We start from the raw sequence: 17,146 nt of genomic DNA, 5'->3' as shown, positions 1-17,146 counted from the left end.
CACAGAGATAAAACCTACGGAAGGGGTTGCTCCTGACCTTCTGCTGAGGAGCAAGTACATAAGTGGATGCCCAGACCCTGTCCTCCCCACCACCACTGAGCATGTGGGATAGCTCCGAAATAGGGGATACAATAAGATTCCTCCCATTCAAAAAAACAAAGATTTGCTTTGGGATTCATTACTTAAAAGGTAATAACCTTAAATTACCTGTAACCTCAACTTGCTAAGTCTTGATTTTCCATCATAGAAATCAGGGGCAGGAGAAGCAAGCATCAATTTTTCCCAGATTATGAGTAATTCTAGAGTTAAATGAAAGACATTTTAGAAGTAGAAGTGCTACTATGAGAAGTTAATATTAAAAACATTCCTTATGAGATGCAGGGAGATTAAGTCAGCAGCAGATTAATTGAACACAGCCAGACTTAAGGGAAAATTGGTAGTTTTCACAGGATACTCCATTTCTGACAACATATTTGTTTTCAAAATAGTTGTCCATTTATCACAGCTGGAAAGCATCAGGGCATCAAATTAGATGTACATAAGCGCAATCAGCTTACATTTCTGATATCACAAACAGCTTCCTGGAGCACAGTTTGCTAAAGTGTTGATACCCCCCCACCCCCAAAAAAACCCCACAAACCAAAAAAACCACCCAAACAACAACAAAAACAAAAAAAAGACAGTAACACAGAAAGTGTTAAATTATACAGCCAATCTAAATTACCATGAGCCTACATACATACATTTATTTTTACATATATATTTAGTTACTTTGGTGGACTTTAGATCAGGCCTTTAGCTAAAACACTTGGGATTCTTCTGAAAGGAGAAAACGTACAATCTTGAGCTATACTTGCACACATACTAAATAAGAAAGAGGAAGAAGTCAGAAATACAAATCTGACTTTTCAGGCACTCTTCAGTAACTGTTTCCTCACAGGGAGGCACATTAGGGGAGTGTTTATAACTACAGATTCTGAGCTACAGTCTTGAGGATCCAATTCAGACCAGAAATGATTGATGTAAAATACTAGGTGATCAAATGATGACAACATTGCCATTTTCTAGAATTGTGAAAATGCAGTCATTTTTATAAATTATTTCTTGTCAATGTAATCAATTCATGTGGTGGCAGCTGGTTTGAAGCTTGCAGAAGGAAAAGCTGCAATGAGTTAGTCTCAAATAACAGAAAAGAATTAATTCAGGAATTAGACAGGGCTATGTTTTTAGACTATTTTCCAAAGGGAGAATTGCAACAGTTGGGATACATTTCCATAGGATATAAATACAGAATTCTCTCACAATTCTTCAAAATCTTCATCCCAAAGTTACTACATGATTATGGTGGATGCTACAACTGGGATGCTGTTAAAAGTCCTAAAAGAATCAGGCTTCTTTAAGCACAGTATTGGGAGTCACTTCTTTCTGTTCCCTGGAACATTTCCTTAATAAGGTATGCAAGGAATGAGCACAGATATTCTGAAACGATGCCAAAGTGCAATCACTGATGATACTCCTGGCCACTCAGAAAAAAAATAATAATAACAAAAAAACCCAACCCAACTTCTCAAATATATTTTAAGGACTTGTTCACTCACAGAATATACTTAAGAGAAAGCAAATGGAAATCCAGCCCAAGTGAAATTAATAGGAGAAAACAACTTTGGCAGGTGAGATGTAAAATAGAGATTAAAAGATCCAAAAGCAAGGTTGAGGAACAAAGAGAAAAATACACAGAGACAAGTAATAAGGCATTCATTAAGCACACTGGAAACAGGCACTCCAGAAGAGCCAGTGGGTCTTGCAGACTATACTGAAGACTACCCTGGCACAAGCAAGTCAATGAGGGCAGAAAAAGATTGCACAGAAGTTAAATGGCTCCTTTTCTTCAGTTTTCCCTTTAAAGTAGGGAAGAGAGATGAATGCCCTACGGTTATACAAGTAAAGAACCTAAGGCAGAACTGCCAGACAGAGTTAGGGGAAATAATTTTTTTTTTTTAAAAAAAAAAGGGACAACTCAAGAAATTCAATTGCACTAAACTGCATTTCCAGAGCTGAGAAAAATCAGTTAGAGGCAAGGGTAAACCATCTAGCCTGAAATAGAAGACCCACAAACTAGAAACGTCTAACCCAGTACATTTTTCACAATGATAAATCATGCCTCACTAATCTACAAGAAGCCTTTAAAAACTTATCCTGGGTATTTTCCACTAGATGTAAATTGTTTGGATTTCCAAAGACATTGAAAAAAGCTATTAGGAGAGCTTCGTAATCTTGGGATAAGAGGTCAGGTCCCGTCACTCTTTAGATGTTAGTCAAGGAACTAAGAATCCCAGGGTAAGAACAATAATTAGTTCTCCGTATGGGAGGTGGAGTTGTAGCACCCGAAGTCCAGCCTAGGATCAATGTTGTGGAGTGCATTTATGAAGCACTTGAAACAAAGTATGAAAAAGGCAGCAACAAAGTTCTGTCCATATAAAATGGTACTAGTCAACAGTATGGAGGTCCCTGTCCTTGCCACTGCCCAGACGACCGGACAACACAAATATCAGATAAAATTCACCACAGACACATTAAAGTCTAATGGAAGAAATATATACTTACATACCACTATATGTCAATGATTACTGAAATAACTTCTGGACATCAAAAAAGTTCTGGAGACAAAAGATGTCATATCCCTGTTCTTAGCAGAATAGTAATTTCAGACTAGACAAAACTTTAGAATAGCACTTCTAAAATTTTAAAACTGTAATAAAAAAAAGTTTGACTCTGGAAATTATAATGCAGTTATAGAATTCCAAGTTAGATTTCAACTAAATGTGCTCACTAAAACAAGGGCATGAATTGTGAGCACACTCAGAAACAAATAAGCTGAAATATTTTGCTGATTTAGAATAAGGTGTGGGGCAGCTGTAAAGGCCACTGAAAAAAAAAATGAGCAGATGTGCAATATTTATGAAAGGTGACCTACTACACAATTTAAATAGAAGAAATATTAAAACAAAGAGAAGTTTGGGTTATGAAAATAAGGACATTAGAGACATAGGAATTCAAAATTAAGGAAACCTCAGCTATTCAGTTATGGCAAACTTCTTCAAAAGTTCTATATCTTCAAAACCAAAACAGCTTGGGCATGGTTTATCTGTTCAGGGAAAAATGCACATTTAAAGCTAAGGAAGATGAGCATTACCTGCAAAGTTTTAAGCAGTTCACATAACTGGTTTTACAGAACTCAACCCATGTTCTGCTATCCACTTGCATATCTTGTACAATTGGACTGCTACTCACAGGGCACGATCCATGTCTTAGAAAAATCCAGACCCATTTCACAGCCCGATACAGTTCCCGCTACAGAAGCGGCAGCAGCCTTCAACGGTTTAGCTTTGCAAGACAGGAATCCCAGCAAGGAAACGAGAGAAATGGCTGAGGCTGCTCAAAGTGGGCAGCTCACCTGGAATCAGCTGCTGCAGCTTGGAAGTTCAGCCACTCCAAAAAGTTTTTAAGCTTGGAACACTGTTTTTAATATGAAGGAATAGAAAACAGATATAAATGAGATTTTAAAAAAAAAAAAAAATCCCTTTCACACAAATCACACTGCATCAGGAGTGAAAACTATACTTATTCTAGGCTAGGGGTCTATTTAACACTGAACAAAGGCTAAAATGTCTTTTGCAACAGAAGCTATGATTATATATAAATATTATTTTTTTTAAATCCCAAACAACATGTCCTGTGGAGCAATTGAAAAGAACATGCACAAGCCTTTTATTAAACCCTATAATTATAGTCATAATAATTGTAAATAACAACTATAAATTACTACAATTGTTTACAATTATTTTGTAAAAAAATAACTTTGAAATGCAAATAATTTACAATTAGTACACTGTTGACAATGTTTGCAATTATTACAATTATATGTACAATTAAAATTGTACATGCAAATTATATTCCGATTTTCAAAGGCTTACTTTGGAAAAAAAAATTTAAACTGATAAGGAAAGCATAAATTTGAGAAAATGCTCCTCATTCCCCATCGCTGCATACTATTCCACCCTTTTTGTGAGACATTGTGGTCATAAAAATGCCACAATGAACAGCATCAGCTGGACATCATAGGGCATCATGAAGAGCCTACTGTAGCCAATGTATCTGTCTCATATGTAGGCTCAAGTTCTTGTTTTCATTCCTTCAACACCCATTAAGTGCCGCAAGTGTTTAGATACACACTAGAATTTCACTGGCCTGGAACAGAAATCTTTAATTCAGTGACTCAAAAATTTCCATTTTGATAAGCCTTATGTGAAATATTTCAACCTCAGTTTTTCTTGACTTAGACAGATAATTTACACTTCACAGCCTTGTCCTGATTTGCCTATTTTGTTTGCTGCAGAATTCTCTGTTTAAATAAGACAAGAAATTCCCACCTACAATCACTTGAGAAATTTCAGTTGGTAAAATCCCAACTAGAATTAGAGCTTTACTGTACATGCTGGAAGTGTCAATACAGAAAGATGTGAACTTGTCATTTATAGTAAGTATTGAGCAATTTGACACTCTAAAATTAGGTAACACATTTTTGCTACATATCCCTACAGTTTGGAAAGTTTCTCCAAACAGAGACTTGGTTTTGACGTGTGTGTAAAGCACAATGTTGGGGCAAAGCACCTACATGTCTCACCTTTTTCCTCTATAAAACCACAATGTCTCTATATCCACTCAACCTACAGCTGCGGTTAGCACAAGAAAGAAGGGTTCTTATGTAAAGGACTACTGCCCTGTAGATATCAGTCTATTCAGTATTCAATCTCCAGCCATGCTCAAGAGCTCTCATTCTTCGTGAAAATTAGCACAGAAATGCTGTATTTGGGCACAGAGAGGCAGCCAAAGAAAGCCCAGGACCATGTGGCACATTATGCCACTGAGCAAGCAGAAGTGTTTGTAAATATTATCTCAGTTGCAAAATACTAAAATTATCTATAGAAGTTTTTGAAAGGAGCCTAAATATAACTTCTAGATCAAAATTACGAGTAACAGCAGGAAGTTCACCCACTTTTCTTCCCATTCCCATCCCTTCAGATGGGATTGAACTCAGACTTTTTCATCAGGAAAACATGGCCAATTTTGCAGGTAGTTAGGGGCAGGGAGAGAAAATGCTCCCCACTTTCCTACATTTCTGATTCCAGACAGTTTTAAAAATCATATCAGGTATTAAGCCCCCAAAGTTTTCTCCATCCAGAGGTAAAACCAAGGGCTGATCCCAACAGGAATCTCTCATCCTCTTCTCCCTCATCAGGATAAAGTCAGAACCTTCACAGCACCAGTCAGTCATGCAGGGGCAGCTTTTAACAAGGGTTTATGCCTGGCCCACACCGTGCTTGGAAAGGTACAGTTATTAACTGACAAGTTTACATCAGAAAGTGGAAGAGAAAACCAATAGCTTCACTTGTACAAAAGAAAAAGAAAACAAAACAAACAAACAACCCACAAAAAAACCCAAAACAAACAAACAACCAAAAAAAAAAATCAAAAAACAAAAAACACCAAGACCAGATCATGCTTAAAAAGATGTCCAGTAAAATATAAAGTGAAGCCAAAGGCCCCACGGTAAATGTATTGCTATAAAACTTATCACAAGAGATTTAATCCCCACCCACTTACAAAGTGCATGCGCCTGAACACATACTGTACCACCAGATACTTTTATTACTGCTGTGTTAAACTTTTAAACCAACCCACTGATCAAGCAAAGGTATTGCATGTACTTGCTACATTTATGTTAAGTAAACCCCACGGTTCTCAGTGAGGGAACTCGCAGCCCACAAAGCCGTTCCAGTGCACAAGATGTGCAAAGACTATAGCTCAAAATGACAAGCGACTGAGAGAAGAGACTGACAACTCTTAAAACACATACTCCTATAATCCCAATGGCCACTCAGTATTCATGAGCCCAAAACACAAAGTAAACTCCATGCCCCATTTAAAGACAGGTTCTTGAGCTAACAAACAGAAAGGGAGCGGAGCTTGCCTTTTTTTCTTTATACCCCCATAAACACGTTTCCCACGCTATTTTGCAAGCAGAGGGAAATTCCTGAAAACTCAACTCAATGTAGATACCCCTACATAGCAGCCCACAATCCCTGTAGCTCTTTATAATAATCTTCTGCTGGTGGATGACTATGAGTAATACAAGGAAAATGGGAGCAGCCTTCAGGCTCCCCGGAACTCTGTAGGTCTTTGGTCAAACTGGCCAGAGGATCACCGTGCTGTAACTGGCTCCCCTGTGGCTTTCTGTTTGGGGTGGTTTTGCCTCCCTGCTGCATAAGTGAGCCTAGCAGAGGAAGAGGCCCGCAGCACAGAGCAAGTATGCTAATGCCGTATCATACAGACTGCCATGCCAACAGCCATCACACACACGCCTGCTCACACACTGCTGCCAAATAATCACTTCAGCAAACATCAACTACAGAGATTAACAAAAGCATCTGACAACACACAAATCAGACGAGAAACATGGGCTGAAGGGACAGCTTAGGAATATGAAGATTTAATAAGTGAAATGACATGAAGTTCCTGAATCAAAGCCTGCAGTGTTTTTGGAAAATTGTTGAAAATCCTATCTGTTGGCCTTAGAGGGAAAGCTAGTAGATTTTTTTCCACTCCTCAGTCTCTGCATATCAGCTGCACCCAGGCAGGCTTCTAATAAAAGCAAGTGACTCTTGTGCAAACAAAAACATCTTTGTGACCTCTGGGAAGGCAGCAATCCAAGCAAACAACCAGGCAGTCTGGTGGCACAAGTTATCGAGAAGCAATCAGAGCATCTCAGGGGCCTTCCGTCAGCACCAGAAGGAAAGCTAAGCCACTACGAGAGAAAACCAGGTTTCCAGGAGAAACCACTCTAGGTAGAACAAGAAGTTCAAAATATTTCTGTTTAATACAGTGGGGGTGGGAAGGCTACTTTTGAGCACAGAATTTTTATTGTTCAAACTAAAGGAACAAAGTGTTTTTCTACCAGAATTAAGGCAGAATATCAGAACAATCTCTTTATTATCTCTAACTTAATAAAGGGTGCTTCACTCCAAAGGCACTTGCAATGAAAGTAATGAGATTCTGCTGCAAGATGTGCAGGAAGAGTCACAACCATTTACCAGAATTATAATCCATTTGTGTCTTATTTTTAAGAATTTGTCACCAAAACAGAGGGGTGGGCACCCTTTCTAAATCTTAGGCTGAATTCTATGATCCTTATTCTGATGAAGCTCTTGCTGAAGCATCAGCTTTGCCTGAATAATGGTTGGAGAATGTGTGCCTCGTTTAGTATCAATCTCTGCTTGACAGGAAGAATATGATTCTTACTGAGCTGATAAAGATCTCAGTATGGAAATGGAAAAAGTTCCATTGTCCAAAAGCAAACTGTGACCTTGTAGTGCCATAATACTGCAGAGACAGCACCATATTAGAGGTGCCATCATTCTACCAAGGCTATTTCTAAGTCCCTTTCTATATCACTTTCAAAGACAGTAGACCTTTCTTAAAAGATCCATCCATTACAGTCTGATTATCAAAGTGCCTAGAAAAGCATCACAGAAATATTAAAATGGCATTCTGAGCCAGTCACTCTTCCCACTGTTGCCTGCATGCTGTAAACCTGTAAAAAAAAAAAAAAAAGACAAAACACCTGTAAAATAGTTATTTTTAAACACAAAGTTTTTGAGATTAGAACTACCTACACACAGTTTTAAGCACATTTTGGATGCTCCTGTCATGGAAGCAAAGATGCTGCAGACTGTGAGCCTTCTGTTGCTGGCTACAGATGGGCGCATACATTTGCATTGCACTGCTAAGGCTCTTTTGCACTTTGAGATGCACGATGTGTGAGAAATATAGCTAAAAAAATAAAAAATACATAAATAAATCTGTTGTACTAGTGATCCTGTCGAAACAAGGAAGCCTTAAATGCAATAGTCGGATCATCTTTAGCTGGTTATGAAACTACTGTCATTGTTTGCATGGCTCTGAGAAACAAAACCCAAGAACAAAACAGGTTTTGTGTCTGATAGCAAATGAAACTGAATCTGAGAAAGCAGTTCAGTCATTTTCATTGCTTGCAATCAGACAGGGACACTGACTTCCACAGTTATCTGTGTATTTACTGTTTGTGTCAATACACAGGGAATTCCTCCTTTCCTATATACCCATAGAGAACAATTATCCGGTTTTTACCTTTCTAATCCTTAGGGACAGCCTAAGGCAAGAATCAGATGCAGGTAACAAAGTCAAATGATGAAGACAACAGCAAAGTAGTCTATCTTCCTTTACAAGCTCAGCAGAGCAAGATCAACTTTGTACTCAAGCCTGAGAAATAGGCTACCTCCATCTCATTGCCAGCATCACTAGCGCTCTGCCCATTTCCAGTGCCAGCTGGACAAGTCCCACTAAGACAACAGAGCATCAGCCCCAGTGCATAGAGAGGGGCTTGCTGAAAGGAAAAAGAGCATGTCCAGCCTCCCTCCCCCTCCCAGCTTTTCTGTCTGGTTTTACTCCTGGGTGGAGAACTTCTACAGATAACGAGTTGCTCCAAAAATATTGTATGAAGACAGCAAAAACTCTATTTCATTTATGCTGTTAGCTAGCTGTGGACCAGTGTGAAAACAAGCATTTGGACTGAGGTATTAAACAATTTCTCCTCTTCCTCTTCCCTCCCCACAGGCCCTTGATGATGGTATCAACTACAACTAAATAGGGGATGTTTATAAGGTCCAAGCTACACTGAACCTTTGTAGAAACTAATGAGGAAGGAAGATTTTTATATCACTCTCCTGAAACATTTAATGAGCTCTGAAATAGTGTTGGCAGGCCTCAGAGGAGAAAGGTCCAGTTTAAAATTGAATTTTGCAGTTTACTAAATGGCAGCAGACTGGAGCCCCAAGCACTATTTATCTTCAGAGACTATTTTTATCAGAAAATCCCCAACTCCTGTAATGCTCTTCTGCTCTAAAAGTCTCTACCCCTCTGTCGCAGCTGCCATGCAATCAATGGCACTTGCAAGCAACGTGCTCCTAGGGCCCAAATTAACATACTTATATGTTTTTCTTAATGCAACAAAACTGGATTTTGCCTCATAGTTAGCTCTACTCCTCACCTCCAGGTTATCCACATTGAAACCAGAATCTGCTCTTCTGGGAAGGCAAGGAAGGGCAGAGGCTTTTTGGAGGGGAGGGATGGAGAGGGTAGAAATCACCTGGCTGCATCAGTAATATATCTAGCTCTTTATTATACTCACATTCCCCCTTCTCATCTCCCATGAAACTGCCTACAGCTGTGTTCTCTCAACCTTCAGCCTGAAAAACATTAAAAAGCAGTCTGCAAGATGACTACAGTTTTTAAAAAGTCACTCCCACATATGTAAGCAAGGAAGGAAATGAGAAAAGTTAAAAAACAATAAATCATCATGGTGCCACTGCAGGAGGTAGAGCTAGATATTTCAAATGCTTCAGTGATTCTATTCCTTGGAATAAAATAAAGGTGAGACATATTGACCAAGAGAGCAACTAGCTTGGTAAAGTCCCACTGACCCTTTCTACAACGATAAGGTAAGCCATTGCTGAAAACTTAACAAACTGAACTATTTTAATGCCACTATGTTAAACACCACCTGCAACAGGGCCTTTTCAGTATTCAAGTTCATTTTCACTAGTGGAAAGACTGTAGGAGCCTGAAGAGGGTCTGAAAAGTATTAATGAGCTTGGCATCACAAAATCAGTTCTAATGGCAACGCAGAGCAAACAAAATTCTAAGCAGCAAATTCCATACTGACTGCCAACTCTTATTTCATGGGCTGGATCAAGATCATGTTAAAGGTAGTGGGATTAAAGGGCTCCTCCAGCTGATGACCACTTCTGTTTGATACAAGATCAATGGTATGCAAAGCATATTTAAATAATATAAAATAAAATATGCTGGTCTTTATTTAGCGTCTATTACTGTTGGCACAAATAACAGGTATCAGTCCCTTGGAAGTTAATGACGCACAGAAGATACACCTCTTCCCATCTTGTTTAGTTGCTGTTGTGTCAATCCACAGAGACACCACCATATCATTTCTTCGGCAATTACAATGCTCTGTGAGTTATTGTAGCAAAACACAGACATCCACCTTATAGAAGGCATTGCTCACTCCTTTAATTTCATTTTTCCACGGTGCTTCTGCTGAAGAAATTGATGTAAGACAACTGACTCAAATTTCCCCCAGCTCTCCTCAAATGCACACTGAACACTTGACAATGCCCACGTTTCTATTTTCCCCTCCACGGTTCCATCGGAGAGGACCCTCTGTGCATTCAGAGCCACACAATGGAGAATGATTTCCAAAGCATTAACTTGGAGCCATTGAGACTTGGATGTTTTCAAAATGACTCTATTGTGCTCAAAGGATTCTAGACTACCCCAGCTACTCTAGAAGAGAGTCTTTTTCCCCTTTCTCAAAACATCCATCCCTTGAGCCATCCCTGGAGTGCATTGTTGAGGTTGATTCCTTAGTGCGGCAAGTTCCATCAGTCAAAGCTCAACAGATACAAATAATATCAGGATATGGATATAAATTAGTGCGACAGACCCTAAATAGTTTTGACAGGTTTGGTAAGTATATATAGCGACACAGAATGCTATTCCTGCTGTCAGACATCAATATGTAGACAGAAGATTGGGGGCACCATGGAAACTCAGCGACATAAGAGTGGTATTGATTGGATAGAAAATGAGGCTGCAATTTAAGCTTAAGGCTGCCAGAGATGCCAAGAATGGAGAATGACCTCCAGCAGTGAATTTTCAGCATAAGCTCCCTGTGAACAAGCCAGTCCAAGAAGGATAAATCAGGGACAAGCTCACCAGGGATATGGCTCGACCGAATGCCGGCTACCCTAAGCAGATGAGAATCCCTCTGTGTGCGCGCGTTACAGTGACCTAGTTCGTTCAAAGACGGCATTTTGAATGGTTTATTATAGAGGCTTGAAACAAAGAGATTTCCTCAATTAAAGTCCTGAAATGAATCCTCTAATGAAAATGCTTTTGATACACTGATCAGCAAGAGGTTGTAAATATCGAAGCAAAGCATACATTGTTAAAGTCCAGTTCCCACAGAAAACACCATGGTTGGGAGTGTAGGTAATGAGGGGGCCTGAACAGAGCAGGTTTCACGAGCAACGCCGGCTCCATCCCTAATGCCTTAGCGCTACGCTAAAACACTTGTTACACTATAACGCTTCATAAAGCATACCTTCCCTGCTACAAAAGCACACTGAAATAAAAGAGTATGAGTTGAATGAGGGCATTTTCAGAGCTCCTGTAAAGGACTATTTTTAATTATTATCTGAGGACTCAAGAACAACCATTCCCCGAATGATCAAGAAGAAACATAGGACATGTCAGAGTACCTTGCTGGAGCCGTGACTGCTGGAAGTCAGCTAAGTAATAATATTCACATTAGCAACAGAAAGATGAATCTACACAAAACATCCATCAGTACAGCTGTGTCAGGAATAAGATAAGCCTCCAAAGTGTCCTCAGTGTCAGTATGAGTGTAGAGGAATATAGGCATATGGTTCTGGGATAACAGAACTATGTTTTGTAATACTATAGCAAGACCAACCTTCTGCTGGGAAGGATGTATCAGCCACAGGCTGCATCTCAAATAACGGGTAATAGACATCTGGATAATTGCAAAAAGTCTGTTTTTCTTAGGCCACTTCTACACTATAAACAAAGACTTAACCATTTGTAAAAGAAAGATTTGCTGCTGGCTTCTCTTTTTTCCACCCAAGAGCCTGCTCTGGAGCATGCTAAAGTTAGTTAAGTTTCTGTCCTTCAATTTCATTCAAAGCTTCCTAAGTAGTAAGTCACCAAAGTAATGTGGTTTTTTTTCTTTTTTGTCCGTCCTCTCCAGTGAAGTACCCCCTCCCTGAAGTTCCAAATTTTCATTATGACAGCAAATTAACAAATTTTGTCACAAATATGCAGGTTTGTTTTTCCCTTCAGACTACTTCTCTTGATCAAAAGTTCAGACTAGGGGTTTTTTTTTTTTCATTTTTTAAAATTCTTATTTCTTTGCAGGGAGGAAACAGAAATACTCCATAAGATTTGCTTTGTAAATCAGCTCAAGCACACTGTCCAAAAAATGTATAAGACAGGTACTATTTTACAACTTTTTCAATATACTTCCCTTCTCTTTCCCTCCATCTCTTCCCTTCTTCTCCCTAAAACAAGCAGTTACACACTCTGTCTATTTCTTGTCCAAAAAGTTGAACTTTACTAAAAGCTCAAAAAAATCAAGGTCCAAAGGGAAAGCAAGGAAAGGGCAGCAAGTTCAAGCACTGATGAGCCACAGGTAAAGCGTTCTTCTCCTGTAAGTCATTTAGAGCAAATAGGATCCAGTTAAAACACCTATCGCTATGCATAGGTGCAGGGTTATCTCACAGAGAAAGATTTAATGCATGTTGCAAATATTTCCACAATGCTTCCAAGAACCAGTTGGTCTCTAGGGTTTATATCCTGGAATCCAGCCTCAGAGCGTATCACTAAGCTAACAGACAGTAGACATTCACCACGAAGGCAAGCCTACTTGCAGTATGGAAGAGAGAGGTGTGCGGCAGCCAACTGGAACAGGCAAAGGAGCAGATGAGCTCCCGAAGAATAAAGACTGTCTTTCCCCTATAAATACTTTTAATAAGGAGATAATGAAGGCAGCTACGGAGTTAGAAGCATCAGTGTTGGAGACCATAACACATTTGCAGAATAATGTGTAAGCTCAACAGGAGGAAACTGTGTTTTCACTGTAGTTAAGTGAGATTTTCTCCAAACCTATCCCTCCAGAGGACATGGAAGACACCAACTAACGATGGCAGTTTTAAATAGATCTATTGGCACTTGATAGATTCAGTTGTTCCACCAAAAGTAAACTACAGATAAGAAGGCAAAGTCCCAAGAAAAATATCAGTCAACGTGCTCGGTCGGAGGGTAAAATTTAACCTCATTATCCCGAGTCTCAGTCGGGACATTCCTGGCACAGGGCAACTGGGACCTGCAGGGGGTTTGCCGCTCCGGGGTCACTCGGCTGCCCTTTTGTCCCCTCGGAACGGAGCAGCCCGAGGGTTTCTGCCTCCCTTCCCCGCTGGGTCACGTCACCCACCGCCACCTCTCTCCCCGCACCCTGCCCCGGCCCTCCAACGCTCCCCCGTACCGACCCTCCGCCGCCACCCCGAGCGGGGCAGCCGGCACCCGCGGCCGCGCTCCGCAGCACGGCACAGCACGGCGGGTCCGCGGCGCCCCCGGCCGCGGCTCCCGGGCACCCCCAGATCTCGTCCCCTGCCCCCGGCCCCCGGGCACCCCCAGACCTCGCCCCCCCCCCCCCTCGGGCAGGGGTCTCCGGGGCCTCAAGTGCCCCCCACCACCCCGCTGGGTCCGGGCTCCCACCCAAGCCCCCGGCACCGCTCCACAGCACCCGCCGGGCGGCGAGAGGACGCGAGGTGGGGCCGGAGCTGCGGGGCGCCGCAGGGGCAGGTTCCCCGGAGCCGGGGCAGGGCAGGAGAAGCGCTGCCACCCTTCCTCCGGAGGAGCGAGCGCGGGGGCAGCATCCCTCAGGCAGACCCCGCCGCTCCTCGGACTTACTTCGGGCGGCAGAAAGCTCTTCTCCCGCAGCTGAGAGGGGCGAGCCGCGGGCGTCCCCGGTGAGCAGCGGCTGCTGCCGCCGCCGCCGCCGCAGCGCGTCCCTTCGCTTCCCCACGGACGGGCTGGCTGGCCGGCCGCCGCCTCACGCCCCGCTCCGCCTGCGCCCCGTCTCTCTCTCCCGCCGGAGATTCCTCGCCGAGATTTTTATACTGGAGGCAGGGAACCTGATCCGCGCTTTGACTCGGCGCAGCCCGGGCTGCAGCGAGGCGGCGAGAGGAGGGAGGCAGGCGGGCGCCGGGCAGAGGAGCGGCCGCGCTGCCCCCTCGTGTGATGCGGTGGGGGCGCGGCGGGTCACCCGCGGGGCAGCCTCGCCCCCACCGCCGGGGCTGGGGGGGGCGGGGTGGGGAGGGGGCGGGCCGGGGGTGCACCGCTGGCGGACGGCGGACGGGGCTCTGCGGGTGCGCCCCCCGGGTCCCGCCGCCGAGGGGGAGCCCGGCGGGGTTGCGCGGCCCCCGCTGCGGCGGGGCTGGCCCGCGGGCCGGGAACGGGCTTTTAAGCAGAGGCAACTTCCCCTCCTCTTCCTCACGGCACCCCAGGCTGCTGGCGGGGGGAGCCGAGGGTGAGGGGGCGCTTCACGGTACCCCCCGGCCGGTGCCGGGGCTTCAGCTACCTCTCTTGGCACGCACGTCCGCAGCTGGTGCCGGGTAGCCCCTGGCCGTCGGGGTTTGGGGAGCCCGGGCTGCAGCCCCGCTGACTTCCAGCTGGCCGCTTAGACCACGGCAGCGCTGGGCTGGACGTGCCGCTGGGGAGGGGGGAAAACAAATAAACAAAGAAAAAAAAACCCAACAAAACAACACCCCAACCCAAAACCAGAAAAAAACCCAGCTTTTAATTTCATCTTGGGCTGAAAGTGCCATGAGAACAACTTTTGTCCTGGAATTCCAGCGCTTCTGGATGTATATCAAGGTTCATTTAGGAGCAGGCTTTTCCAACTTGTTAGGTTCATTACATCCACTGAGTAAGAGTGTTCCCCAATCCACAGCTTAATTTAAAACTAAGTGGACGTGTTCCAAACTCCAGGCAATTTCTATGTAATTCCTGATCCCCAGAGCAAGTCTCTGCCTTGAGTTGAAAGACTGGGGCCATTGACTGCTTGGGGCTCAGCTGGGGCTGCAGTTTGCAGCTCCTGCTCCAGGTTTGCATGGAAATCCAGTTCAGATTCTTCTCCTGTTTCCAGAGGAATGAGCTAAAGAAGTAATTTGTCTGGCACCGTACACATTGCATCATCTAACACCTACCATCTGTGACAATGAAAAGCACTGTGCAGCTAGTCCCAGTGTAGGCAATTGCACCCACCTGGACTCTTTCTTAGTAAAGTAAACTACTCCTTTCCATCCACACCTTGGCATCTTCTTTTCATCACACAGTTATGTGTTTAGTCCTGGCATGGCTGTTCAGGATTTGCACCACTGGCAGATTTAATGACAGTGATGTAATTTAAAACAACAATTTTGATTTGCAGTGCAAAGTGATGGCTTGAGATGGAGAGAATATCCTTTCTAGCAGCTGGACGAGTGGAAATGAGCACTCGATAGTAAACTTGGTCTTCATGTTTCAGAGCATGAAAAGCTGAATGGATCTTTGATAGCTAGCTTGAACCTTCCTGAGGGCTTCTTAATGAAATCCTGGCATCACAGCACTAAGCATCACGACTATCAAAAGACACTTTCCATCAAAACACACCTGGCAGTGGTCGACACTTTAAGCCCTCAGAGTTTCTCCGTACAACCACAATAGCGCGTTTCAGATGGTCAATCATGTCTGAGCAAGGAAGTAGGAAAGAGGACAAAGGCTGATCTGTAAGTTCACCTTGACTGAAACCGAAACAGACTGCACCAAAGTGGGTCAAGAGATCTCTTCCTTTCCTTAAAGAAATCTGACTCTTACCTAAAACTATGAAAGTGTAACATTTTCAGCTTTTCAGAAAACAATGGGAACTTTCTGCAGAAAGCAACTGCTTTTCACAAAGATGTGCATGATGTTAGAAACCTCATTGTTCACTAAATTTTGGAAGCCATGTCAACAGACAATCTTTGACCAATTTTACTTACAGCTTTTCTCCATACCTAGTTTTCCATAGCTCAGAAATTAATTTCCTGAAGCTGAGTTTACATGCACATAAACTAGTTTAGTGTGATACAGCTTGAGTTTTGATTCAGAAAGTCCAAACTAAAACTGCAGACGAGGTTAACACAGCTGCTCAGAGGACAGATTATGGTCTGAAGCACCTATAACTAAAAAAGAAAGTATCTCATTTTTCAATTGAAAAAAAGTAAATATATTTTAATGTTAATATTATTTCTGTTTCAGTGGTACCTTGAGGTATAAGTGAGGTTTCCACTGCAAGAAGCACTGTACAAATACAGCAAAACATTATTTGTTCAAAATTGCCTCCTGTGTTCGATGCTTTTGATATCAGTGGAGTATAACACTTGAATTTCTTGACTGAACCTTTGCTATTGAGATAGAACTCTTTAAGACATAGAAGGAGATGAGACAGTTGGTGAATACAGCAAACTTGGGAGGACCAATGTAACTTCTTTTGCCAAGGAAAAGTCATCAGCTATGTTAATCACAGCCTTAAAGGTGCCTATTGTGCTGGTTCCCAGTGGGAAAGAACAGGACAGCATGGAGAAAAAGGATGGATGGAAGATAAGCTACGACCATTTCCTTGCCACAGGGATATTTTCCTTATTAAAAGAACTGTAAAGCTGGAGAGGCTTATTTCCAGAATTTCTCTACTGTTTTGTCTCTCCTGAGTTTGTTTTCCAGCCAATGCTTTATTTCCTATGTGATCCCTGAAACTACAGGCTAATCTACATTTCTTGAGAGATAGGAAAAATGCATACTGAAAAAAAATAGGTTTTGACTATTACTTTTCTAGTCTGAACACACAGCTATCCCAGAAAGGAGAACTTGCTTGACGATTGCTGGTGATACTTGTCTTTAAAATCTTCAACACTTGTATACAGCTGCTGGTTCCACTCTGATCAAAAAACAGAGGTGAGGAATGGACTGGCAGCTGTGGAAGTCCAGTTTCTACTTTCATGTATGTTTTTTGCTACCCAAACCAAAAATTGGCAACCTAATGAGAGACAGGGCTGAATTTTCTTTTAAAAGGGGAAAGTGAAGGTTAGTGCTGTAAGAAGTTATAAAAGGACTTCTGATTGATGCCACATGCAAATGCCTGCATAAACAATCCGAAAGTATTAAATCCCTGTTAGAATCCCAACTCAGTTGGTAAATATTCAAGGCAATTTTAGGGAAAGAAGATCCCAGCATTAGATATGATTTGTGCCAAAATGTAGAAATCCACTCATAATAAATTTCCTCTCAGTGAGGTTTTTTTTTTTCCTTTGAAAAGACCTGAACGCCAAATTTTCCCTTTGAAGTTGCATTGTTCAGTACTTTTAAGTAACCA

At 42.4% G+C, this 17,146-nt stretch overlaps 1 protein-coding gene across 1 annotated transcript in view; it reads right to left on the bottom strand.

Annotated features, from left to right (window-relative positions):
• The window catches only part of PTN (pleiotrophin), a 74,616-nt gene extending 60,597 nt beyond the window's left edge, over positions 1 to 14,019 (bottom strand). The window contains exon 1 of the mRNA XM_056340829.1: positions 13,666 to 14,019. The gene's annotated coding sequence lies outside the window, so the exon portion shown is untranslated. The remainder of the gene's footprint in view (positions 1 to 13,665) is intronic.
• Between the last annotated feature and the right edge of the window lie 3,127 nt (positions 14,020 to 17,146).

This window comes from Falco biarmicus, chromosome 5 (genome assembly GCF_023638135.1).
Source record: "Falco biarmicus isolate bFalBia1 chromosome 5, bFalBia1.pri, whole genome shotgun sequence".
NCBI classification, from domain to species: Eukaryota; Metazoa; Chordata; class Aves; order Falconiformes; family Falconidae; genus Falco; species Falco biarmicus.
Note: the sequence above shows the minus strand (reverse complement) of the source record. Positions and strands in the feature narration are given on the sequence as shown.